The 26,279-nt window shown below is 41.2% G+C and overlaps 1 protein-coding gene across 2 annotated transcripts in view; it reads left to right on the top strand.

The window, feature by feature from the left end:
• Nucleotides 1-6,085: 6,085 nt before the first annotated feature.
• LOC126236473 (cleavage and polyadenylation specificity factor subunit 1) overlaps nucleotides 6,086-26,279 on the top strand; it is a 328,004-nt gene continuing 307,810 nt past the window's right edge. Inside the window, exon 1 of one of the 2 annotated variants that reach the window (XM_049945805.1) lies at nucleotides 6,086-6,267. The gene's annotated coding sequence lies outside the window, so the exon portion shown is untranslated. Of the gene's footprint in view, nucleotides 6,268-6,294; nucleotides 6,510-26,279 lie in introns of those variants that run through there. The other variant, XM_049945806.1, reaches the window with a different exon arrangement.

Genomic DNA, 26,279 nt, shown 5'->3' on the forward strand with positions numbered 1-26,279 from the left:
TTGTTGCTGGTTGCAACTTTGATGTTGTGGCATAGTCATCTTAGCAGATTCTTGGTCGTCAGTTGTCTCGTGACTTTCCATTCCTGATAGACCCAGACTTTCCAGAGTATGGCCTGTATGATTTCGGGAGGGAAGCTGCTAGGAATAATCTGTTTGCTTCCATCTTCTATACGCTGTGGCCACCTCCCCTGTTTCCAACATGCAGTGCGTAGATGCGGCGAGTGCCTCGTTTGCACCTTTGTCATTGGAGTCGGGCACAATGCTGGCGCTTATTTGTCACTAATCGTTTTCCTGCCACCAGATTTTAGTCACAACCTGGTCACGTCCTACTCCATATCAAAATTATGGTTGCCACGCCTGGGCAGCCAGATGAGTCCGGAAATCCTCCCAGTCAGCTTGGTGATTTGGTGATACTTCTTACGACCCTCTGGTGGGTGCCACCCCGTCTGTGTCCAGGTCAAAGGTCAGTGGCAGATGATCTGACAATAGGACCAGACATACGGTCGCGATGGCATTCGTGTGCAGCCCCCTTGATGATTGCTACATCCAAGACATCTGGGCAACAGTGATGTGGATAGTGTGTAGCGTCATATGGCCCCAGCATTATTGTGCTGTTGTTGTTGGCCACTTGGAGCAGCCATCTGCTGCCGGTGGTGGTCACTCACGAGTTCCACTCTGCATGTTTTGGGCTGAAATCGCCGCCAATAAATAGGTTTCCCCACATCGACAGTAGAGCGTCGAAGTCACTGGGTTGCTGGAGACGATTCGCCTAACACTATGCATCAATGAAGATCACTTGGCCAGCGGAGGGGCTGATGGCGACACCTGATACATCCAGTGTAGTCATCTTGGAAAGCAGTTCTGGCTGTTGGTGCAACGATGTTTTCACATACACTGCCATCCTGCTGCCCTCCGTTTCTCCATCTGTGTGGTAGAACTGGATGTTCAGTGCCCACATGTTTACTCCAGGTTTGAGCCAGGTTTTGGTGATGAGGCAGATGTCCACATCCTAGTCGTGCAGTAACTGCCGAAACTCACCCTCTTTTGTCCTTATACTATTGGCGTTACACACGCAAATGGTGAGGCCCAGGACTGGTGTGTTAACCTTGTCTGGGTGTTGTGGATGCTGGTGTGGTGATGGCCTGGTTGGCCGCCTGCACTGCAGCTACTATAAGCTACGGAATCTGCATGATGAGCTGTCTGAACTCGTTTAACATCGCCCTGAGTTCTGCAGCTTCAGTTGTCGCAGCTGGTTTCTCTTTGCACAATGTCATCTGTTGGGCTTCATAGGCGGTTTGCGAGTCGGTAGTGATATTTAGTGGCCGCTGTCCTGGCCTACCGCACCCCTGGTCCGCCCTGGCTGGCGTCCGTCGCTCTGTCTGTGGTCCGCTCCCGATGGCGTCTGCCGCGATAGGCGCGTGCCCCGCCTGACGTTCGCGCCTCTGTATGTCTGTGGCGGCGGCTGGACGTTGTTGTGATGGCCTGGCTGGTGTTGATGTTCTTGCTGTCGCTGCAGCGTAGCTCCTTTCCCGCTGTACTAGCTTGGATGGAGCTGGCCACCCTCTCTGGTTTGCGGCTACGCGTTAAAAGGCACTGCAGCCTCGTCAGTTCGCCACATGTTTCTCTTGGCAGTTGCAGCATCTTGGAGGATCTGTCTTTAGGGTAGTGCAGTCCCAGCTGAGGTGTGTACCCGCACACTTCACCCAGTATGTGGGCATCTAGCACAACTGTGTGATGTGGTCACAGCACTGTTGAAGTACTGTGCAGGCCCTCTTTTTCTGCAAAGTTTTTCTACTGTAACTCCGACACTGTCGACTCACTTAACCTGGGAAGTCTTCCTGTTTTCCACATTGTCATCCAGGACGGCATGGAAGAGTGGTGTGTCCAAGTTGTCTCTACGTGACTTCATTTGCAAGGCAGTACTAATGTTGTAGCCAATTTCTTCTAGCAGCTCTTTTAGGTATATTTGGTCCATGCTGAAGGGAGCTTGCGGAAGGCGACCTTCACACTCTTCACTGGCCCTGAGGTGAAGCAGAGGAAGCCCTCCTTCTTCACGACGTCCATGTCCCCTTTGTAGTCTTTGGCTGTGGTGAAAACTTGGTATTGTTCGCTTCCTGTCACGTAAGCTGTGAAGTTAGCCTTCACGGCCGATTTTATATTCTCTTTGGATGTTTTGAAGGCGTCCACAGGCTGAATGCCGACAGGCGGTGATGGAGGCATCTTCTTCTGCTGTTTATTCTCTATGTTCTCCCTGCCTTCATCTGTGAGGACGAGGAACCGGTTTCTGGTGCGATGCAGTCTGTTGTTATGAGTATCACCATGCTGGCTGTGTGTTTGCATTTCAGCTCCATGAAGCCATCTTTGTCTGGCATGTGTGGGGCTCTCATCCCCTTCTGTGAGGCTTTTTGTTGCGTTTAGAATGTGAGGGTACCAGTGGTGGCATCTGCGACAGTGCGTTTCATGCTGGTGGTGGTCGCGTTCGCGTCAGTTGGGCGCTTAGACGACGTCTGCCACCATCGCCATCCTCTCAGCTACCGGTTTTGCCCCTCGCATAAGACCTAGCAATAGGGCAAGGCCCTCATCTGCCTCTGGAGGGTGTCAGCACTTGTCACAGGTGGCGTGTTCTGTGATGGCGTGGCCAGCCGGAGTGGCCGAGCGGTTCTAGGTGCTACAGTCTGTCCTTAGGTTAGTTAGGTTTAAGTAGTTCTAAGTTCTAGGGGACTGATGACCTCAGAAGTTAAGTCGCATAGTGCTCAGAGCCATTTTTGTGATGCCGTGCTGTCCTTGGCAGCCATGGGCCGCAGATAGTCATTGTTGCATGCAAAACCGAAACTTTGTCCGCAGCACTGATTGTAGTGGTGTGGTGGAAGACAGGTGGTCCTCCTACATTCAGGCGTGCGCTACAGCATGCAGGGGAAAGCCTCCATCCACAGAATGCGCGCGCAATCTCTGCTGTGTTGCACCTTTCTTCCTGGATTGCATCACCATAGGTGGTACGCAAAATGCCAACCCACTCGCGTCTACAGCTGAGGCTGCATCTACATAACAAGGAGCCAATCCAGTAGTGGCGTTCTTCTCATTCTCCGAGTCCACGCGCCAGTCCATCTTAGGTAGCGGGTAGGATGAGGCCTCCAACAACAAGCCACACTACTCGCTCATGCAGCCAAAGCCACATAACGACTTCTCTAGCACAAAGTAGTAGTCTTCTCGGAGTGCGATATCTTCTGCTAGTTCGTTAGTGGCGAGGGGCGAGATAGGGAAGCCGATAGAGCGAACTCCGCTGGACAGCGGTCCACCACCTCCTTCGCATTTTCACAATGGTCTGCACAGGAAGGCATCTCAGAGTCGAATCTTCCCATTTGTAGCACATTCTGGTAGTTTCTTATTCATGTATCAGAAGTATGTTTTGCAACATTCGATGGTATGTATATACAAGAGCGTGCTCTCCCAGAAATAAGTTTTTCCATTTCGTGACTTCAGTCTGAGTAAAGAACGAAAGATGATATTGCTGCAAGTGAAACAACCAACAATGCCATTTATATTCCTTCTATGACAAATATTTGACCATGTTTTCCGAATACGTCGCGACTTCCAAGGGTGTGGTTAGGCAGGACCCTAAGAGTTCAGCTCAAATTGCTGCGAGTAAAAGGAGAAGCCACCATATGTATAGCCTTTTTTTCTCATCAACACTTCGCTGTTTATTCGAAATATATCGTGATTTTCGAGGATGTGGCTAGGTAGGAACCTAAGAGCACAGCTTAAATTGTAGTGAATGAAAGGAGCAGCGGTGGTATTTACAGTCTTGCTTGTCAGAAATATTTAGTTACAATCGAATCTTTAACAACACTTTCGTCAATTTGTCGGTCACGAGAAAGATCGTGCCACGCTAGCGAGGGACGTCACGTGACTGCTTTCCAATTTCAACTGAATGCCAGACGCGCTACCGATATTTAGTCACTAAACAAGAGGTTCATTCAAGTAGTTCCCAGAGAGCTACTTTCCAGGGTGAAAGATAGGCGCTGCGCGTGCCCAGCTAAGATGGTGTAATATCCTTGTTTGCTTTGCTTAAACGCTTGGTAAAATGTTGACGTCCTGAATATTCTCCCTTAACGGACAGAAGCAGGGTAACCAAAGAGTAAGTTCCGAATCCGACGATTGTGATCACAAACTATTTGCAGTTGCATGGAAAAATAGTTTTTCCCATTCAGTTATGCTGAGGATCTTTTGGCGTACTGTGTATTCTCTTGTCTGTTCCGTCGATTGCCCAATCACACCAGGCATCCTATTTCCACGCAAAATTAGCTTCAGACAGCCACTTTATCAAGTATACTCCTAAAACGACCTTTCTGTGACATTGTGCAAGGAACCAATACACATGTTAAAGCTGCCTGTCACATCTCTAAAACATGTTGCTTCATGACCGTCAAACCACAAAAAGATTCAGAATGTGCTGTAGTGAAAGCAGCTACCTATTTCCCCCTGCCCGATACTTATAATGCTAGGTTTCCTGAATGTTTCACTTAACTCCCCTGCCACATGATGCCACTCACTAAAGTGTTCCATAAATGCAGTGCAATACTTGCAACTCCCCATCGCTCGACAGAAAATCCGATTCCAAATCGATGGACATAATCAATAAATTGCAGTTATAAATTTTATCTTTCAGCCAATTGCAGTTCTGTTGGGTTTTGCAAGTCAGTACTTGTGATTTAGTGAAAATGAATAACATTCAACATGAAATAGATGAACACAGGAATTGCATCAGCTACTGGAATATTTAAGAACCCACCACATCTACACTTATTGTCAAAAGGTCGATCATATGGGGTATCAAATGAAATTTGTAACTGGATTGAGGGTTTTTTGGTAGAGAGCACACAGCATGTTGCTTTGGATGGCGAGTCAACGTCAGATGTAGAAGTAACCTCGTGTGTTCCATAGGGAACCGTGTTGGGACCCTTGTTGTTTATCTTGTATGTCAATGATCTCGCAGACAATATTAACAGTAACATCATGATTTTTGCAGATGATGCAGTTATCTGTAATGAAGTACTCCTGGAAGAAGCTGCATAATTATTCTGTCAGATCTTGATAAGATTTCAAAGTGGCACAAAGATTGGCAACTAGTTTTAAATCTCCAGAAATGTAAAACGAAAGTAACATAAAATTATCTTATGTATATTATATCAATGAGTCACTGCTGGAATCAGCCAACTGATACAAATACCTGGGTGTAACACTCTATAGTGATATGAAATGGGATGATCACATAGGCACAGTCATGGGTAAAGCAGGAGGTAGACTACGGTTTATTGGTAGAATGCTGGGGAAGTGCAATCAGTCTACAAAGGAATTGCTTACAAATTACTGGTGTGACCAGTTCTAGATTATTGCTCCAGTGTGTGGGACCTGTACCAGAGAGGACTAACAGAGGATATTGAACATATACAGAGAAGGGCAGCACAAATGGTCACAGATTTGTTTAATCCATAGGAGAGTGGAACAGAGATATTGGAGGAATTGAATTGGAAGACTCTTGAAGATAAACATGAACTACCCCAAGAAATCCTGGTAACAAAGTTTAAAGAACCAGCTTTAAATGGTGACTCTAGAAATACACTACAATACCCTACGTATCGCTCACATAGGGATTATGAGAATAAGATTAGAATAATTACTGCACGCACAGAGGCATTGAAACAATAATTCTTTCAACGTTCCATATGTGAATGGAGCAGGAAGAAACCCTAATAACTGTTATAATAGGGCGTGCCCTCTGCCAGGCAGGTCACGGTAGTTTTTAAAGATAGATGTAGGTGCAACAAAACAAGAGTCACGTTGATTATACCCCCACTCTAACCGAGGCAGCTCTGCGCATACCCGAATCTAGCAGTTTGGGACGGCAGAAAAAAATTTCCCGATAAAATGAGGCTGCTTGCTCTCACTATACGGCAAACGGATACACACCAAATAGCCAGAAGTTACGAGAAGAGGCTGCTTATAGCGCGAGACTCCGTTGGCAGCTGCTTGAACGAACCATAAGAAATATTTCTCAGATGCTAGCAATCGATGGACGCTGGTCGATCAGATTGACAAACTCAAAGATGTTAGGGGGTTGTGGAAGAGGATTGGATATGGATATTTGAAAATTATGAAAAAAATTTTTTTAACTATTTTGTAATATTCATAAATTAAAACAATTCCTAGTGAGTGTTGTGTGGTCATCGATCATAAACAGTTCATGGCATTACAAGTGAAGTGGTGTAGGTGAGCATCTAGCATAGTGTTTATATTTCCTGTAGCGTGCAATGTTTTCATGCAATTGTGTTGTAGTATGTTGAAGAGCCACTCTTTAAGGATTCGATATAAAGCCTGCTATATTCTGCTGATGTCGACCGGTTTCTCTAGCGTAGACGCTTATGAGTAACGAAAAGGGAGCATGCCGGTTTAGGAAGCAGAATACATACCGGTGTTGTGTAAATGTTCGATAACAGAATGTTTTCAGGACAGTAAGTATTATTTGACTGCTATAAGTATTACTTATTATCAATTGATAATCACTGACGTGGCTGGAGGCGTGTAGCTGTTACAGAATCCCAAAGTTGAAAATCTTCCCTAAGTTTGAAGGGTTGACTTTTACTTGTATTGTGTTACACTTGAAGAATGAACTTATCCACTGTATAAATAACGACAGTCTACAGTGAACATTTTGAACAGTATTCAGTTGCAACGCAGCTGTAAAATCTATTCATTAATACTTTAGAAATGTTTTTTCTGTATTGATGCTTTTTTCGAGCGTTTTATAGCAGATTCAAAGCTTTCCTAGACCTCCGAGTTCCAAATTCTGACAAATAATACATCATGATAATTATTTCTCTCTAATAATGTTCTATGAGAAGCGAGATTCTTAATTTATGTTATTATACTGAAAAATCTGCATCAGTAGCACATCTTACATTACACTACTTAAGGATAATAATATTGTATAGAAAGAGTGCCAGGCAAAGCGATTCGATCTCAACTAACGCATTATCTGCACCTGTAAAGGAAACTTTCAAGAAGTATTAAGAGGAAAATGGGAGGAATAGTACATGTTATTGGAAAATACATGAATTTCTTTGATTTTATTGATCATTTATCTTATGCCTCTGGTACAGAAAATCGTCAGTGAATGGAAGAAAGTGAAAAGGGCAAGATCGAAATTGGGCTTGAAAATCTGCTGTAGCAGAGGATTGTGTTTAATGAGCACATCATAAAAAATTACTGGTAGTGAAGTTACACAAAAGCAGATGATTAGATTTGAGGAGGAATGAATGAATAGCAACAGAATTTTAGGGAAGAGGAAAAATATTAGCAGGAATGATTTTGATAAACCATGTAGGATTTTCAAACCTAAGATTCACATGTGTCTGAACATGACAGTTTATGATGACTTTTAGTGCAGAAATGGAGGGCTGTTCAGAGATCAATGAAAATTCGCACGTTTGGAAATAAGTGAGAGAGAGGCAATACAAATAAATGATTCAGGGAACAGACTGGACTGGACGATATAATTAATTCTTTCCTTTATAGTTAATTTATTCTTCCAAGGATCACATTACAGTGATATTGGTTTTGTCATCATGGTGCTTAAAAATATACATCCACTCAGAATGTTCAAGTATTCTTTATGAGGATAGGGCAGATGGTCAGTCATGTCTTTGATGAAGAAACGATACCAGCATTTGCCTGAAATGATTTAGAAGAACCTAAATCAAAATGACCAGATGAGTAAACTCCATCATGCTGAATATAAGGTCAGCATCGTAACAAATGCACTGCTTGATTTAGTTGGTCCCTGTTGCACAATGTTCTTTGATATAAACACAGTTTTTCTCTTCATCAGTGCACAAGAACACCCCTTAGTGACCGCGGACCAAGAGCTTGCTGCCGTGCCTCTTACACCAATTCCGGACCCTTCAGAAAACTGGCTCCGTAAATGTGCCACTGTTCACCATGCCTGTCTTCATGTTCATCTGTCAGTATACCTGAAAAACTGAGTTGGCATCCTCCATGATAAGTAAGGTGTTGAACTCAGAAGGATAATATGATTGCTGTCATACAGTGTAGATCTTTGTATGTGATTTTCTTGCCAAAGCATTGCAGTATTGTAATGTGACAAGGTGGTGGCATTAGCCACATTAATTATTAACCACTACTATCAAGTCTTGTATGTCATCTTTAATTTATATTATGTATTAGTTATCAAGAATATTTTAGCTGCCTTTTTAAACAGATGTATTTTAGTAATCTTTTTCATTTCCTTTGGAAATGTGTTATAAAATTTTATTCCCTGATAGAAAATGCTGTTTTCGGGTTTCTGTTTGTCTTTCTAGTAAATATAAGTCCAAACTGACTTTTGTTCCATGATTATGCATAGAGATTTTATTGAAATGCTTAGTAAGTTAATGTTTTTCCTGATGTGCACAGCAGATTGGTAGATGTAGGCCTACCCCCTTGGTGAAATAAGGATACAATGAGCCTGACTGCTAGTTATTAATCCTACAGCTCCTTTATGCAATTTGAAAATTTATCCATGTTTTGTGCTTTGAATGCCTAGAAAAGAATTCCATACCTCAGAACTGAGTGTATGAGTACATTGTATGTCAACACGAGACTTTTGCTGTTACAAACTGTTGATAATGTTAATTGACAATTAGAATTTTTACCTAAAAGCTTTTTTATACAATCTATAAATTTATCATGAATATTTAATGTGACAGAATTGTGTTCCCTCTTTATTTTGAAGCATGCACTGCTTTTCTTTATGTTCAGTGTGAATTATATATGGCCCAATCCTAAACATACTTGAGAGTTTCATTTGCTTTCGCTAATACGAGTTACAGTGTTTTATCAGTGACAATGCTGTTGCTATCTTCAGCAAAGAGATCTTTTTCCTCATGTCTTATAGTATCTGGAAAGCAGTTGATGTATGTTAATGAACTGAATTTGGCAACCAATACATAATTCTGAGGATACTTATGTTTGTGTTGCTTGTCTGACAATTGTTTTACTAAAAAATTATCATGAGCAGATGTGTGAACCGCTTTGTATAAGACTGGAACCACTCATTTTCCCTTCCTCTTAAATCTAGTGCATCTAGCGTGTATGGTAGTATTTTACTGCCAACAGTGTCTGTCAAAAAACCTGGACAAGTCTATGATTGCCTGTAACACAGTCACCCTTGTGAAGAAGTTTTGTCATTTTGGAAACCAAAGTATGCTTCATTAAAAAGTTGTATCTATTCATGTAACTCATTAGTTTGTCTGCTAGGGCAAAAGGATTAGAGAGTGAAATGTATCAAATAATTTATTTATTTATTTTTTCAGAAAATAATCATATCAGAATCACACTCAAGTTCAAATGGTGGTAGAAGTAAAGGTTTAAAAGAGGAGCAAAAATACTGTCTTATGAAACATGCATGATAATAGCATACTAGAGATTTTGCATTGAAAATAAAATATTTAGGAATGAATTTTGGCTGTCAGTCAAATTAGAATGAGGACACAAAGTTATTAGCCAAGAAAACGTGATTGGAATATTATGTTTGCCATTAGTGTGTAAAAGCAAGGGCATAATCATCAAATGTTATTCCTATGTACACTCGAACTTTAATTATTTGGTAATGTTATGCACAAAATATGGGCATAATTTTCATTCCACATTAAGGGGAACATGAATAATAAGAATTGAACACTTAATAGGCTCACTGTGAAAATCTGTTCAAAAATGTGGTAGTTCAAACTGAACTGCCCAAGTACATTTACTAATTCGTAATGCACTTAATCCATTATTGGGAACAAGAAACAAATATAACTTACATTTACGAAGAAAAAATAAACTCCAAACATTATTTTCTGCTAGGTAATCAACCAGTACAATATGTTGCTCAAAGAAGCTGTGAAGAGACAACGAAAGCCAACATATTTTATCCTACAGTTAAAGCATACCTCTTACCTAATTAATAATAGGTGTATAGTAAAGGATCATTTAGATAACACACTATATTGATTGTTAAAACAAAGCTTAAGCATATTGTAAAATACTTCTGCAATATAGAGAGAGGTTATAATTATACATCCACTACTTGACAGGGCCCTCATGAAAACGAGTGATAGTTGGACATTGAAACTTTGTGGAAACATTTGTAAGCACATGTAGATGAGAAATAATGAGTAAACCATTGAAAGAAACACACTTTAATTTCTTCATGAAAGTGTAACATTTGTTAATTGTTTACCATGATTATATTCCCTATTACAAATATTGCCCAGTCTGACAACCATTTGCATCCATGACAGCCTGAAACCGCTCTGGAGGTACCATTTCACTATATTGTTCGTAAAACTTTTCAAAGGTGGAGCATGGAATGTTCAGCTATCTTGACACAACTCATTAACTGCTTGAAGATCACGCATTACACATGACATCCAGCATTCTCAGCCATAGCAATGGTAACTTCTCCAACAATTTGTGACACAATTAGCCTGAGCCTCTCCCAGGAACTATTCTCATATTGCCAGTTAATTTGAACTTCCGAATTATGTTCTTCGACTATGGTGTGGAAAGAGGACCTCTCCATATTCCTGTAATGCATCTGTACTCGCGAAAAGCAGCAGTTTTATGTGTAGAGCACTGCTCCCCTTTTTGAGAAGACTCATGTTGACTGTCTGCAACTTTAGTGCACATTGATCTTTGTGTTTCAACCCTACTTCACCGTACCAGTGCCAGCAGCTAATGGCAAGCCATTAAACTAGCACTACCAGCAACGCAAATCCTGCAGCGCTCTGTCTGGACATCATTGTTATGAAGCCCTTAACCACGTGGTAAATAGTTTTCCGTGTACCTGACTCAAATAGTGAAAGCTTAATTGCAACAACCCTGTACTTTTTCAGTATAAAGTGTTATAGTTGTCTCCATTATCTAATTTATGAAACACAAGCCAAAATTCACTTGAAGCACTGATAGAAGTACACTGACACTGATAACTGTAAAGTAGTTTAGCCAGTGACAGAGAAAACATAAAGAAATTTAACCACAAATAATATCCAATTTGTGAACAGTTCCTTATTAACAGTCGTTATAAGAATGACGTATCGATGGCATCCAATTAGTACATGGCTGGAGTAAGCAGTCTCAGGTCTGCTGCCTGCCGTGGTTGTCACTATATGGTGCTGTAATTTGGATGAGGGGCTACCAGATGCAAAGATTTTAGTTACAGCAGAAAGCGCTGTAATCAAGACACTGGGCATAAGGAAGGAGATGCTAGTTTGGATGTTAACTCCTTGAGGCAATCTGACAGGCATTTATGTGCATGTGCTGTCAAACCTTCAGTCAGGGATGTAAGTTGTAGAGTGGCTTCAGTACAGGCAGTAGCTGATGCTTCAGTTGTCACCGGAGCTGGTTTTAATGGCACCTCCAAGTTTGATGATGATGGTAAAAGAAAGTATAGGTGGCAGTCCAGGTCTGCTTAAACCTTTACTAGCAGCCATCAAGCATGCTGGTCATAGTTGTCAAGTCAGACCAAAGGGCACTGTGCTTAGTGTCAGTAGTGCAGGTGGACGCAAAAGACTAGGCGTCAGCAAGAGCAGTAGTGTGCAGTGTTAGGGTGCATTGTTAAGGTGCCTGCAGTGGTTCCGCAAGACTCATGCCCCACAAGGTGTAGCTGTGTAAGAACTGAGAAATGTGAGCAAATCATTGGGAGAATTGGTATTAGGACTGAAAACCTGCCCACTGGATTTAATATGCATCCCATTTCCTCTGCTTCAGCTAGCTTAAAAAAGGTGAGTGATTCCTCACTGTTTGCAATTGTGTCTGAAGTGAATCTCTTGTTGTTATCCATTAAAAATTTTGGAGTGCCATAAATAGCAAAAATTTGAAAAAGAACTATAATTGTTGTGTGTGACATTGTAGCACCCATTGTGTGTACATAAGGAAAATGAGAATATACATCAATAATTATAAACCACACGTGATTCAGGAAAGGACCCTCAAAAGTCGACATGCATATATTTTCACAGTTCAGTGGGTGTGGACCAAGGAAAAAACTTTCTCAGTTGCCACCTGTTTGGAGGATCAGGTTGCATGGAAGGGAACCAGTAGTTTGAAATCTTGAGTGAGTGACTGACCAATAGACCTAATGGCTGATTTTCATGTTATCACCCCCTTACCCCCACCCCTGTAGCTCTGGTGTAAGAGCCATTTCATGAGAGTATGAATTTGAGGAACAAAGAATAGTTCTTGATTCAGAGACAGTGTCATAAGGAAAGTAACACTTGAGAAGTGAATTTGCTCAAGATGGTATTCTTTTGGGCCAGTCTTACTGTACATGAGCTATTTTGCACAGTATTGGATCTTTGACAATCTAGGAGGTAACTACACCTGACTGTACTGGGAAGTAGTTGATAACAGAACAAATGTTGTCTGAGTGGAAAGGACAACTCCATGCCAGTTGAAATAGAGTGCAGGACCTGCGGGAAGTTGAGAGAGCATTGGCCAGGAGGTTGGTAACATATTTGATATTGGTATTTGCGAAGCAAGAGAGCCAGATGTTGTTGATATTGTGTTGTTTCAACCTCAAGAGGATTGCAAGGTCCAAATAATGACCTCGAAGGCATGTTTGTGAATTGGAAGTGCACTATACCGTGATACAAATGAGATTTCTGGACTGTATAAAAACTGGCCAGTGTCTCTTTCTCAACCTGTGACTGTGTTGGGATTAATGTTTTTTATATATAAGGTTTGCGGTACTCCATTCCATTTCATTTCCTGTGACCAAGAACCGTTCAGATACCATAATCTGAAGTGTCAGTTGTTTCTATGTAGAACTTGCTGGGGCTGTATGGAACGAGGCATGGTTTCAATTTCCAATTTTGTTTCAGCATTGGGAAACCCATTCGCAATTTAGAGACTGCTCAAATTTTGGCATCTTTGCATTAAAGTGTATGTTATGGGACAGAAAGTTGTGCAACTTTTGAAAATGGAAATAATAATTCATTTTTCCCGAAAATGCCTCAAGTTCCCGTAAAGATGGAGCGGGCATTTCTGAAATTCATGAAATAGTGTGTAAGACGTCCTGTTTACTCAAAATTAACTATCTATACATTGCATTAAATTGCACTTTATTGCAGTTCAATGCAGAATAGTGAACAATAACTCTAGGTTTGCCAAATGATTTTATGTGCTGCGCCCTGTGACTCTGATGTCATTTAAATAATTGACACACGGGAATTGGCTTAATAAATTACTGGAAGTAGGATTGGAAGATCGTGGTATTGCTGGCAACAATGAAAGGGAGTCATTGGTACTGGAACAGGCTGAAAGGAAACTTACTTACAACAAAGTGCTGTGACATTGCATCAATTGGAATCTAGTGATACCTATTTGAAAAATCTGTTTGTGTATAATGTTTGACTCTATTAAGAAAAGAGAATAAATCATCTGTGCATTGAATAGGGTTTAAATGAGTGATAACTGGAGCTTTGATTGCCTTAAAATCCCCACATGATCAGTAAGATTCTTTGTATATCTATATTTTAAGCTCTTGATTTTTATTGTATTACTGTGACAGCTCTTATATCAATGTGGTACTATACTTGGATGAAATGAATAAATAAAATAAGATCTATTCTGTTTATGAATCACTACACGAGATGCTACAATGTCACATAAGACATGTGTGATAAGATTAGCCTAATCAAACTTGGGCAGTGTGACTCTTGTGTAAAATATACATTATGAGGTACTTTGTGCATCATAAATCAAAAATAAGTCAGAAAATTCTGTGTTTTAGTTTTAACCTGTTCATGTTCCTGAAAAATCAAGCTGATTAAAGGCATCTATTCCAAGTATGGTTTGAGTGTATGGGAGCAGCCCTACAAAAAAGGTATTTCCCTGGATACATGTTTGTAGACTACTGGGATTACAGATTGACATTTAATCAGAATCAACTGTTGTTTATATGAGAATAAAAGTCCAGATTGCTTAGAAAGAGGTAAGGTTTCCAATTCAGAAGTGAAGACAGTTGCATCCATGACTACCTGGAACTTTACTTGTTGGCACAGACTACATAAGTCGAAGTAATTTTTATGATGTGCCTGTTGATGGCTGCCACTGTGCATGTAAATGATGCGCACCATTGTCCTGCTTGAAACAAAATCAACAACGAACAGTGTGAGATTGACAGACACTCCTGACATGGCTAGAGTTAAGGGATTGGGAAAAATAGAGCTCACTTGTTTCGACAATTCTGCTTTGAATGATTGACAAGATGCTGAGGAAGAGGTGAGCAAATAGGAGCAAATAGACCACATGTCTTGTGTATGTTCCCAAGTTGGCTGTGACATTACTGGAACTTGATCATTCACTATGGTGACTTCTGGGCTGCACCAAAGATGTCATTCTGCTGCCTGAATTAAGGGATAACTTTGTGCAGAAAGTGATGAGAATGTCTAGCACAGTGCCTGTGTTAAAATCTTTTTGTGTGATGCAGTCATGAATTAAGGAATCTGCATAAGACTGTCTCCTACTCAGTCAGTAGGATTGTGATGAGACACACATAACTGAAGTGACACAACCACGCTGGTACTGCCTAATTTTGTCTGTTATAATACACAGACATCAGTTCAACAGTATGGGAAAAGGGCAGAGCATTAAGGTCCTTTAAAGAGTGTAATGTATGAATCCATTAAATTGTGTGGTCCCTTACTTCTATGGTATGCTGCATAATTATGCTGAATATATTTTTAGTAAAGTATCACTTGTTGACACTCTTTAAAGGAAGTCCAAGCTGTGGTTGGGGTGGCAGATGACATTGACAGCAATGCTATGAGAATAGCCACATGTGGTTGGAACGGTTTCATCTTTTTCTGTTTATTATGTAGCAGTTCCAGTAACACTTGTTACATTCTTGTCCACATGGATTTGTAGCCCCTCATTGACAATGTTTTATGATACATGCATAACCCAAGTTTTTGAAGACAAGTCAAAATACATTAGAAGTGCTGATCAAAATATTCTGATGCTGAATAGCCTCATTGTTGACACGAATGAGTTTAACCAGAATCAATGTCCAGTTCATAAACATTGTAGCACTAATCGTGTTGAGATTTACTTCAAGATGGCATACAAATAATATCTGCAGAGAATAAACAGACACAAATCTATGACTTGCGGTAGCTGTTTTCATAACATGCTGTGGTTTGGATGGTGGTGCTGCTTGACAATAAATTTCTAATCAGCAGTTGCAACCCTGCAACTGGTGGACCTTAGTGACCATATCAATATAAACACCTGACCATGCCAGAGGTGGTCACAAGATGTCTGGGAGCTTTGATGATCATCTCTGCTCATCTTCCAGAGCTAAGCATCTCATTCATAATAGATGGATACTGACTCACTTTTTTAGACAGGCAAATTGGAAAGCATGAAGAATGTAATGGAAAGGTGGATATGGTCAAGTTCCTGAAACCATTAGAAATGTTGTGCATAATGCCTAGTGATAAGGTAAGACTGAGTTCTAGGACATTAGTTGTAACATTATCAGCAAACTTGGTTGCAAATATGTATACAGGCTAGAGAAAAATTGTGTCATGACATTTTAACACTGAATAGCTCACGCCAGTAGAAACCAAAATTACTAATGTTGTGTAGGTCGACAACGCACCATTTTTAAACTACGGAAATTTGGCACCATGTGCTCCGATTGGCTGTGGGTTTGCTCGGTTGCCGTTTGTCAGTTGACGGGCAGCACTATGGTTGTTGGTTCACACATACAAATGTCTCTTGCCCCACCATTGCCCCAACGTGATACGCACACGTGTCAAATAGGTTCTGCTGTTTGTCTCCACCTCATGTCAGAGGCATTCACATGTAAGCTACACTTCAGAGCACATGCACATCACCTGCGATTTAGTCATACATTAAGCATGGCAGCACAGTATTCGCTTGAAGGACAATGAGGTATGGTTTTTGTTTATGGACTAGCTGGCGTTCATGCACATGAAGCTCAATGGTTGTATGAGGAACGGTGCCCAGCAAGACGCCACCCACACCTGCAAACGTTTACAGTAGTTCACCAGCGACATGGCAAAACAGGCTCATTAGTGGGATATCATGGTGATGCTGAAGGACCTAGAACGCGATGGGATGCTGCATTTGAAGAAACGGTTCTCTAGCGCTTCGAGGAAGCACATACAACAAGTGCTCAAGTGGTTGGACACAACACGGGGGTCACTCAGCAGTTAGTCTGGGAGGTGACGGCCAGCATCCATTTAGTTTCCACCCTGTCAAAGACCTAAATCCTGTGGCGGACTATGAACACACGCTAGAGTATTGCTGGTGGTTTCTGCAATGTGTTGAACGAGATCCCAACTTCCCCGCCATTGTGTTGTTTACCGATGAGTGCACATTCCATCGGGATGGCTGTTACTACACTCAAAACGTTCAATACTGGGCAAGGGGAAATCCTCATGTCACATACTTCTACAGAAACCAGGAATCATTTTCGCTCAACATTTGGGTAGGAATTGTGGGTAACCATCTGATTGAGCTGGTCCGTCTACCTTGTCGACTTACCGGGGCAAATTACCTTCACTTTTTGCAAGAAACTCTATCCAGCCAGCTGGAAGATGTTCCCCTGGACATATGGCTACACATGTGGTTGCAGCATGATGGTGCATCCACACATAACAGTCATTCTGTGCACGGATATTTAAATGAACTCTTCGACGGTTGAGTAATTGGCAGAGGTGCTTGTAGGACATGGCCTCTGGATTCACCAGACCTCACGCCACTGGACTTTCCCCGGGGATTCGTCGAGGTCCTAGTTCACCCACCCGGACATGGACCACCTAGAAACAAAGAGGAATTACTGGATCATATTCAACAAGCCGTCAATCACATCAGGGCAATGCCAGAAATCTTTGAAAGAGTTTGACAAAACACCATTTGGCATTACCAAGCTTGTGTCATGTCAGAGTGTTGCTAGTTTGAGCATCCACTTTAAATAAACAATGTCCTAGCTACAAAAAAGGCCCTTTTCAGGGCCAATACGTTTGTAAAAGACTTACTGTACATGAACAAGCAGCTGTTAATGGGTTTGTTCCCGGTACGTCTTATCATGAAACTACAATGGATGTATTGGGACCATGGCAGATTAGCCCCCAGAGTGGAAGGCGGGCGCACTACCACGGAGCGTGCGGCCCACCTTGGATACGTTGTGATCTCCAGCAGGCAAAGCATTTGTGGTCATGCCTTGTCCAGAGCATCCAGCAACAGTGCAATCCCGCAGCCAATTGGAGCGTGTGGCACAAAGTGTCCATAGTTTAAAAATGGTGTGTTGCCGACCTACACAACATTGGTAATTTTGGTCCCTACTGGCATCAGCTACCCAGGGTATAATTCAGTGACACAATTTTTCTCTGCCCTGTATATAAAAGCTGGCAAAATTTTAATTAATGTAATACTGGAAAGTCCTGGATGGAATACAAATAATGGAACAAGTAAATATTTTTGTAGAAGAGTGGATGAGAAGTAGAAAGAAGAGGGAAGGACAAATAGCACTGCAGCCCGAAATGGAGGAAGGAGTTGTATTGGGTGGAGTGGATGAGGAGAAGAAAGAAGAGGGTAGGATGAAGAGAAGGGAGAATATGAGCTAGGGAAAGACAGTAAAGAAAGAGGGTAGGAATGTGGTACCAGTGAGTTCACTCTGGTCCTGGTAGGGGAATTTTCATGGGGGTGGGGGGCTGCAGGATAGAAAAAGGGAAGAGGGAGAGTGTAGAGATGTATAGGTGTAGAGTAATTGACATGTGAATTGAACTAATACATAGAGCTGGTGAACTGAAGGAAACGGGGTGGGGAGGCACAAGAGTAGGTATGAGTGTCACAAAGGAGGTAGTGGAGATTGAGACAAGGGGACTAGTAGAACCAAGGAAGACGTTGTAGGTAGAGTTCCCACCTATACAGGTGAGAGACAATGTTCTTTGCCTGGAAGATCAAGATGTCACTGGTTGTAATGTCGCCATCGATGTCATTTTTGTTGTGCGAAGTGACATACACTGTCAGAGGGTGTCAATTTTACTATTGGCCATTTGTTAAAGTGTACAGTGTTTGACGGCCATGTCCGCGTAAATGCCTGTGTAGAAGTTGCAGTGGAGTTGGTGTACAACGTGGCTGTTTTCATTGATGATCCTGCCCCTAATGTAATAAGAGAATATGCCTGTGATGGGACAGATATAATGCATGTGGCAAGGGAGCGGGAGTAGGTGTGCCATCAAGAAGATGGAGCAGGATGTTTCATAGTTTGGGTGCTTGTTGGAATTTTTCCTTGGGAGTAGTGGGAAGAATATTCCTCATTTCAGTGCACAGTGAAATATAATTGAAGCCCTGCCAGAGGATCTATTTAAGCACCTTGGCACTGCCACAAGGTTGTTCTTTGTCGTTGGTATGTTCTGATGTTCTCCAAACTTCTCATCCAGATCGTTGGGTAGGTGATGAGCTGTACAGTGACCATTCCCTGATCTGAATACATCTACCAGATTGAGCTGTACCAACAAGAAAACTGCCCACGTGGTTGCATAGAAAGGTGAACATGGGTGCTGCACAACAAATGCCTGTGTTTGATTGTCGAGGCAGCTTTCAGTTATGAGTTGATTATAACCCCAAAATGGGCCAGCACATCACTGGCAAATCTATGTTGAAGTTTTTGAGACAGCAGTGAAGACCACCTGTTCTTCTGTGCAGTGATGTTGGATATTTAGATTTAAGCTAACAGTGCAGCTATCATCAGTTCGTTACAGGCAGTCATGTAGACTCCGCATTGTTTCGACAACACATATTACAAAAAAACTATGGTATGTACAGCCATCAGTCAAACTGATGCCGACCATCTTGTTCTAATCACTGCCCTTGGCAGTCAGGATCCAGCTTTATGTCTCTACTAACAATAAGTGATTGCCGAGAGGACAGTTCCTCTAGCGATGAAGTTTACATCTCGCATGGTAACTTGTCTCAACGTTGATAGTACTGACACAACACCACTACGTTGCAGTACCTCACTGGGAATGCTAAAGAAATCTTTCTCAAGTAGTTTAATTTAAAATGGTGAAACTGATCAGTCTGTCATAGAAGGAAGCTATTTAACTCCCTTCTTAAGCATGGGAAGGACAGGAAATGCTATTATAATGCTGTCCTGACCAGCCGAATGGGAAAAACTTGGAATGAATAGTCAACTGCAACCAAATTTTGAGCTTAGAATCCAGGCAGCTTATAGTAGCTTTCACTGTAGATTCAGAAGGCATCGTACAGTTGATAACCTCACCCTGCTGGAGGTAGCCAGAAACAGGCCTTTCTCTGCAAGCAATGCCTGACTTTAGCCCTGAGATGCCTGTAATAATACCTGTAAGCATTGTATTCACAGACCGCCACAAACATGGGTCAACCGGAAAGGCTTTCCTGATATGCTTATTTTGTCTCTCTCTACATTGTTTTAGATGTTGAGTTCGTGACCTGCTACCAGATCATTTTATACAAGATTATGGTGTGCCCCAAGCTAGTGTTTTAAATGAGATCCTATTTTTAATAGCTATACATAGTATTATATCCACAGTAAAGAGTCCTCTGATGTTGTATAGGTTAATTGCCGTCTTAAGCAAGTGTAATAAAAGTCCTGTTAAGACCGGAGAAAAAACCATTCTGTTTCAGCGACCACAGAGAATGCTTTAAAATAAAGCATCTTCTGTGGTCACTGTATCAGAATGGTGTTTTTCTCATACAATTTTGTTTGTTTTGATCATTAACAGCTCACATGCTATACTTGTTACTATAAACAGTTTTTATTCTTTTGTTACTCACAGATTTTTTGTTGTTCATCCATTCTTCTTCATCTTCCATGTGTGTGGGTTGAGTATCAGCATTTGCACACAGCTCCTTCAATGCACTTAGCACATTTACTCTTCTGTGTTGGGAAGTATTACTGTCCTCTCATCATTTTGTATGTTTTGTTTTGCTGTTGTGGGATGCGTTCATGTTTCGCTTGTTTTTACAGTGGTGGAGACATCTGCTATTGCTTTGTGAGGGTTTATATTTCCCAGTTAAGGAGAGAGAGAGAGAGAGAGAATCACATTTTTATTTTATTTATTTCCTATGTTAATTAAATAAGTAATTTACTTTTTTAAAGTGGCGGTATATATATATATATATATATATATATATATATATATATATATATATATATCTGTGTGTGTAAGAGAAGTGGGGTGGGTAGGTTGGTTGGTTGGTTGGTTGGTTTTTCTGTTAAGTACTCCCCGTCCCCTCAGTTTTGTTAGAGAACAACAGGTGAGATGGCACACAATTAGCATGTGGACATAAACTGACACACAGAATTGGGAACATCCTCAGGAAACAAAGAATAAGAAAAACATAGCAAAGCAACAACTCTGTACAGAAATGTCTAAAAAAAGGAAGATCAAATGGACAGCTACCAAAATCTTGCATTTACCAACTCCAGTGTAACAACTGTGAAGATCTATACTGAGGACAGGCAGGTAGAACTTTTTAAATAAGGTGTAAGGAACACAGAAGAGCATGGAAACGTGGTACCAGCCATTCAGTGTTTGCAGAATGCCTCCATCAAGAAAACCACCACCTTACCACAATGGAAAAGGACATGAAATAGATTCAGCAACAAGAAACATCTCTTACACCTACAAGAAAACTTTCAAATTCAAAGAGCAATAATAGAGAAGCAACGCCTAATAAATGACCAGACAAACTTCAGCAACCAGATGCTATTTAAACTAACAAAACATATTGTTGAGAAAGAACAACTCGGATCATCCTCCACTGTACCTATCATTGTATACAGCAGATACTCATGGATACATCAGGTATAAGGAAGGTTCTTTGTGTCTAGTACATAATGTTATCAAATGCACCATCAAAATGATATAGTTGAAATTATGGTATGCGTAAAGATATCAAAAAAATGTTGTAAACACACACACACACACACACACACACACACACACACACACACACACACACACGCATGCACATTCAAAGATAATTACCCCCAATTAGGGAAACAAATAAAATAATAAAAAAATAAAAAAGTGCTTTACAGAAGGGGAAAACTACTTTACAGGAAACACCCGCCCCCCCTCCCACCCCCCCCCCCCCTCTCTCTCTCTCTCTCTCTCTCTCTCTCTCTCTCTCTCTCTCTCTCAAGTTGGAAAATATAAACACTCACAGAGCGATAACTGATGTCTCCACCACTATCAAAACATACAAAACATGAATGCATCCCACAATAGCAAAACAAACTGCCCAAAATGGTGAGAAGTCAGTGATACTTCCCAACACAGAAGTGTAAATGTGTGAAGTGCAGTGAAAGTGCTGTGTGCAAATGCAAATACTCAACACACACATACATGGAAGACAAGGGGGGGGGGGGGGGAGGCTGAGTAACGAAAAGAATAAAAACTGTTTATAGTAAGTAATATGCGAAGAGTGCTAACTGTTTATGATCAAAACAAACAAAATTATACAAAGAAAAAACCATATTGTTACAGTGACACTGAAGATTCTTTAGAGTAAAGCAAAACACGTCTGTTAAAAAGACTTTTATTACAGTCGCTAAAGATGGATATTAAGCTATAAAACTTATACATGTGCAGCTGCAGAAAAAAAAAAGAGGCCGAAAAACAAAGAAGACAACATACTTACGAAGTTTTCTGTATTTGTAGATGACTTTTCGATTTTTTGTTCACATTTCAGCCTTAAGCAAGTACAAGCCAGCTGCAGTTCTGACTAAAGGATCTCGCATTAAAAACAGAATTTAAATGTTTTGCATACAAAAATATGTTGTGTTGGTTTTAATGATTTGTGCCATGTTTCTAATCCTTCAGAACTTAAATTTACAGTGACATTGAGGTTTCAGGTATTTCACTTTTGATCAGGAGCTTACATCATGACTGTCTCACTTTAGAAACTTAGAAATTAATTCACTCAAAGCACTTAATGTTTTGAAAAGTGTTACACCCTGACCATGGGAAGCAGAACAAGCCTGCCATTTTCAGTTTTATAGAGATCCATGAACCATAGACCTTGCCGTTGGTAGGGAGGCTTGCGTGCCTCAGCGATACAGATGGCCATACCGTAGGTGCAACCACAACGGAGGGGTATCTGTTGAGAGGCCAGACAAACATGTGGTTCCTGAAGAGGGGCAGCAGCCTTTTCAGTAGTTGCAGGGGCAACAGTCTGGATGATTGACTGATCTGGCCTTGTAACATTAACCAAAACGGCCTTGCTGTGCTGGTACTGCGAACGGCTGAAAGCAAGGGGAAACTACAGCCGTAATTTTTCCCGAGGACATGCAGCTCTACTGTATGATTAAATGATGATGGCGTCCTCTTGGGTAAAATATTCCGGAGGTAAAATAGTCCCCCATTCGGATCTCCGGGCGGGGACTACTCAAGAGGACGTCGTTATCAGGAGAAAGAAAACTGGGGTTCTACGGATCGGAGCGTGGAATGTCAGATCACTTAATCGGGCAGGTAGGTTAGAAAATTTGAAAAGGGAAATGGATAGGTTAAAGTTAGATATAGTGGGAATTAGTGAAGTTCGGTGGCAGGAGGAACAAGACTTTTGGTCAGGTGATTACAGGGTTATAAATACAAAATCAAATAGGGGTAATGCAGGAGTAGGTTTAATAATGAATAAAAAAATAGGAGTGCGGGTTAGCTACTACAAACACCATAGTGAACGCATTATTGTGGCCAAGATAGACACAAAGCCCATGCCTACTACAGTAGTACAAGTTTATATGCCAACTAGCTCTGCAGATGATGAAGAAATAGATGAAATGTATGACGAGATAAAAGAAATTATTCAGGTAGTGAAGGGAGACGAAAATTTAATAGTCATGGGTGACTGGAATTCGTCAGTAGGAAAAGGGAGAGAAGGAAACATAGTAGGTGAATATGGATTGGGGGGAAGGAATGAAAGAGGAAGCCGCCTTGTAGAATTTTGCACAGAGCATAACTTAATCATAGCTAACACTTGGTTCAAGAATCATGAAAGGAGGCTGTATACATGGAAGAAGCCTGGAGATACTGACAGGTTTCAGATAGATTATATAATGGTAAGACAGAGATTTAGGAACCAGGTTTTAAATTGTAAGACATTTCCTGGGGCAGATGTGGATTCTGACCACAATCTATTGGTTATGAACTGCAGATTGAAACTGAAGAAACTGCAAAAAGGTGGGAATTTAAGGAGATGGGACCTGGATAAACTGAAAGAACCAGAGGTTGTAGAGAGTTTCAGGGAGAGCATAAGGGAACAATTGACAGGAATGGGGGAAAGAAATACAGTAGAAGAAGAATGGGTAGCTCTGAGGGATGAAGTGGTGAAGGCAGCAGACGATCAAGTAGGTAAAAAGACGAGGGTTAATAGAAATCCTTGGATAACAGAAGAAATATTGAATTTAATTGATGAAAGGAGAAAATATAAAAATGCAGTAAATGAAGCAGGCAAAAAGGAATACAAACGTCTCAAAAATGAAATCGACAGGAAGTGCAAAATGGCTAAGCAGGGATGGCTAGAGGACAAATGTAAGGATGTAGAGGCTTGTCTCACTAGGGGTAAGATAGATACTGCCTACAGGAAAATTAAAGAGACCTTTGGAGAGAAGAGAACCACATGTATGAATATCAAGAGCTCAGATGGAAACCCAGTTCTAAGCAAAGAAGGGAAGGCAGAAAGGTGGAAGGAGTATATAGAGGGTTTATACAAGGGAGATGTACTTGAGGACAATATTATGGAAATGGAAGAGGATGTAGATGAGGATGAAATGGGAGATAAGATACTGCGTGAAGAGTTTGACAGAGCACTGAAAGACCTGAGTCGAAACAAGGCCCCGGGAGTAGACAACATTCCACTAGAACTACTGATGGCCTCGGGAGAGCCAGTCATGACAAAACTCTACCATCTGGTGAGCAAGATGTATGAGACAGGCGAAATACCCACAGACTTCAAGAAGAATATAATAATTCCAATCCCAAAGAAAGCAGGTGTTGACAGATGTGAAAATTACCGAACTATCAGTTTAATAAGTCACAGCTGCAAAATACTAACGCGAATTCTTTACAGACGAATGGAAAAACTGGTAGAAGCCGACCTCGGAGAAGATCAGTTTGGATTCCGTAGAAATGTTGGAACACGTGAGGCAATACTGACCTTACGACTTATATTGGAAGAAAGATTAAGAAAAGGCAAACCTACGTTTCTGGCATTTGTAGACTTAGAGAAAGCTTTTGACAATGTTGACTGGAATACTCTCTTTCAAATTCTGAAGGTGGCAGGGGTAAAATACAGGGAGCGAAAGGCTATTTACAATTTGTACAGAAACCAGATGGCAGTTATAAGAGTCGAGGGGCATGAAAGGGAAGCAGTGGTTGGGAAAGGAGTGAGACAGGGTTGTAGCCTCTCCCCGATGTTATTCAATCTGTATATTGAGCAAGCAGTAAAGGAAACAAAAGAAAAATTCGGAGTAGGTATTAAAATTCATGGAGAAGAAGTAAAAACTTTGAGGTTCGCCGATGACATTGTAATTCTGTCAGAGACAGCAAAGGACTTGGAAGAGCAGTTGAACGGAATGGACAGTGTCTTGAAAGGAGGATATAAGATGAACATCAACAAAAGCAAAACGAGGATAATGGAATGTAGTCGAATTAAGTCGGGTGATGTTGAGGGTATTAGATTAGGAAATGAGACACTTAAAGTAGTAAAGGAGTTTTGCTATTTGGGGAGCAAAATAACCGATGATGGTCGAAGTAGAGAGGACATAAAATGTAGACTGGCAATGGCAAGGAAAGCGTTTCTGAAGAAGAGAAATTTGTTAACATCGAGTATAGATTTAGGTGTCAGGAAGTCGTTTCTGAAAGTATTTGTATGGAGTGTAGCCATGTATGGAAGTGAGACATGGACGATAACTAGTTTGGACAAGAAGAGAATAGAAGCTTTCGAAATGTGGTGCTACAGAAGAATGCTGAAGATAAGGTGGGTAGATCACGTAACTAATGAGGAGGTATTGAATAGGATTGGGGAGAAGAGAAATTTGTGGCACAACTTGACCAGAAGAAGGGATCGGTTGGTAGGACATGTTTTGAGGCATCAAGGGATCACAAATTTAGCATTGGAGGGCAGCGTGGAGGGTAAAAATCGTAGAGGGAGACCAAGAGATCAATACACTAAGCAGATTCAGAAGGATGTAGGTTGCAGTAGGTACTGGGAGATGAAGAAGCTTGCACAGGATAGAGTAGCATGGAGAGCTGCATCAAACCAGTCTCAGGACTGAAGACCACAACAACAACAACAGAGATTTTGTGTGTGTTCTCTGTTTCATTATGGTTACATAGCGTACACATTTGACAGACCATCATACCTTAAGGTACTGGATGCAGTCCACCATGATGGTGCTTTGTTACCACAGGAGAGTTTATAGTGAGCCCTGTTTCCTGCCTTAACACTGAAGCTGGCCAGGCACCACTTTATATTTGGTGACAACTACTCGCATTATTACAAGAATGCAAAATATATTCTGTACTTCAGATGTGTGCATCCCATGCTGTTACTGACCCATCCATGGAGTGATATTGCTTTAATCAATATATGTGCAAGGAGTCATTTAGAATCTGTGCAACAAGTCATATTTTGGGAATAGGTGTGCTGAATAATAAGTCATATGCAAAGAGTGAAATAAATCAATAACTTGACTTCTGGAAGGACTAATTTTAGAAAAAAAGACACTAAAAATGTGATTTTTAAACATTTGTTTGGCAATGTTTTAGATAAGCACAATGTATGGGTGAAAATAGAGGCAGAAGGTGCTTTGGCTACTGGGTAGTCTTTACTGGTTGTCTCTTCAGGCTTCACCTGTCAGATACATTTACAGTGTACCACTCTGAGATACACATGATATGGATTGGACGAGAGAAATCCAAGGGAAGTGTCTGATCTTATCCTCTTGGCAGTCTGAGGTCCCTTCAGGAAATGTATCCAGTAGACACTTGTCTTTCGTTACAACAGCATGGGAATGAGGTTGTATTCTGATGGTTGCCAGGACACCCAGGAATATGCTGATGAAACTGAACTGACGGACACTTGAAGATCAACACAAACTGTTCTGTGATGGCCTATTTGCAAAGTTTCGAGAAACAGCTTTTAAATTATAAATCTAG

Source organism: Schistocerca nitens, chromosome 2, assembly GCF_023898315.1.
Source record: "Schistocerca nitens isolate TAMUIC-IGC-003100 chromosome 2, iqSchNite1.1, whole genome shotgun sequence".
NCBI lineage: Eukaryota > Metazoa > Arthropoda > Insecta > Orthoptera > Acrididae > Schistocerca > Schistocerca nitens.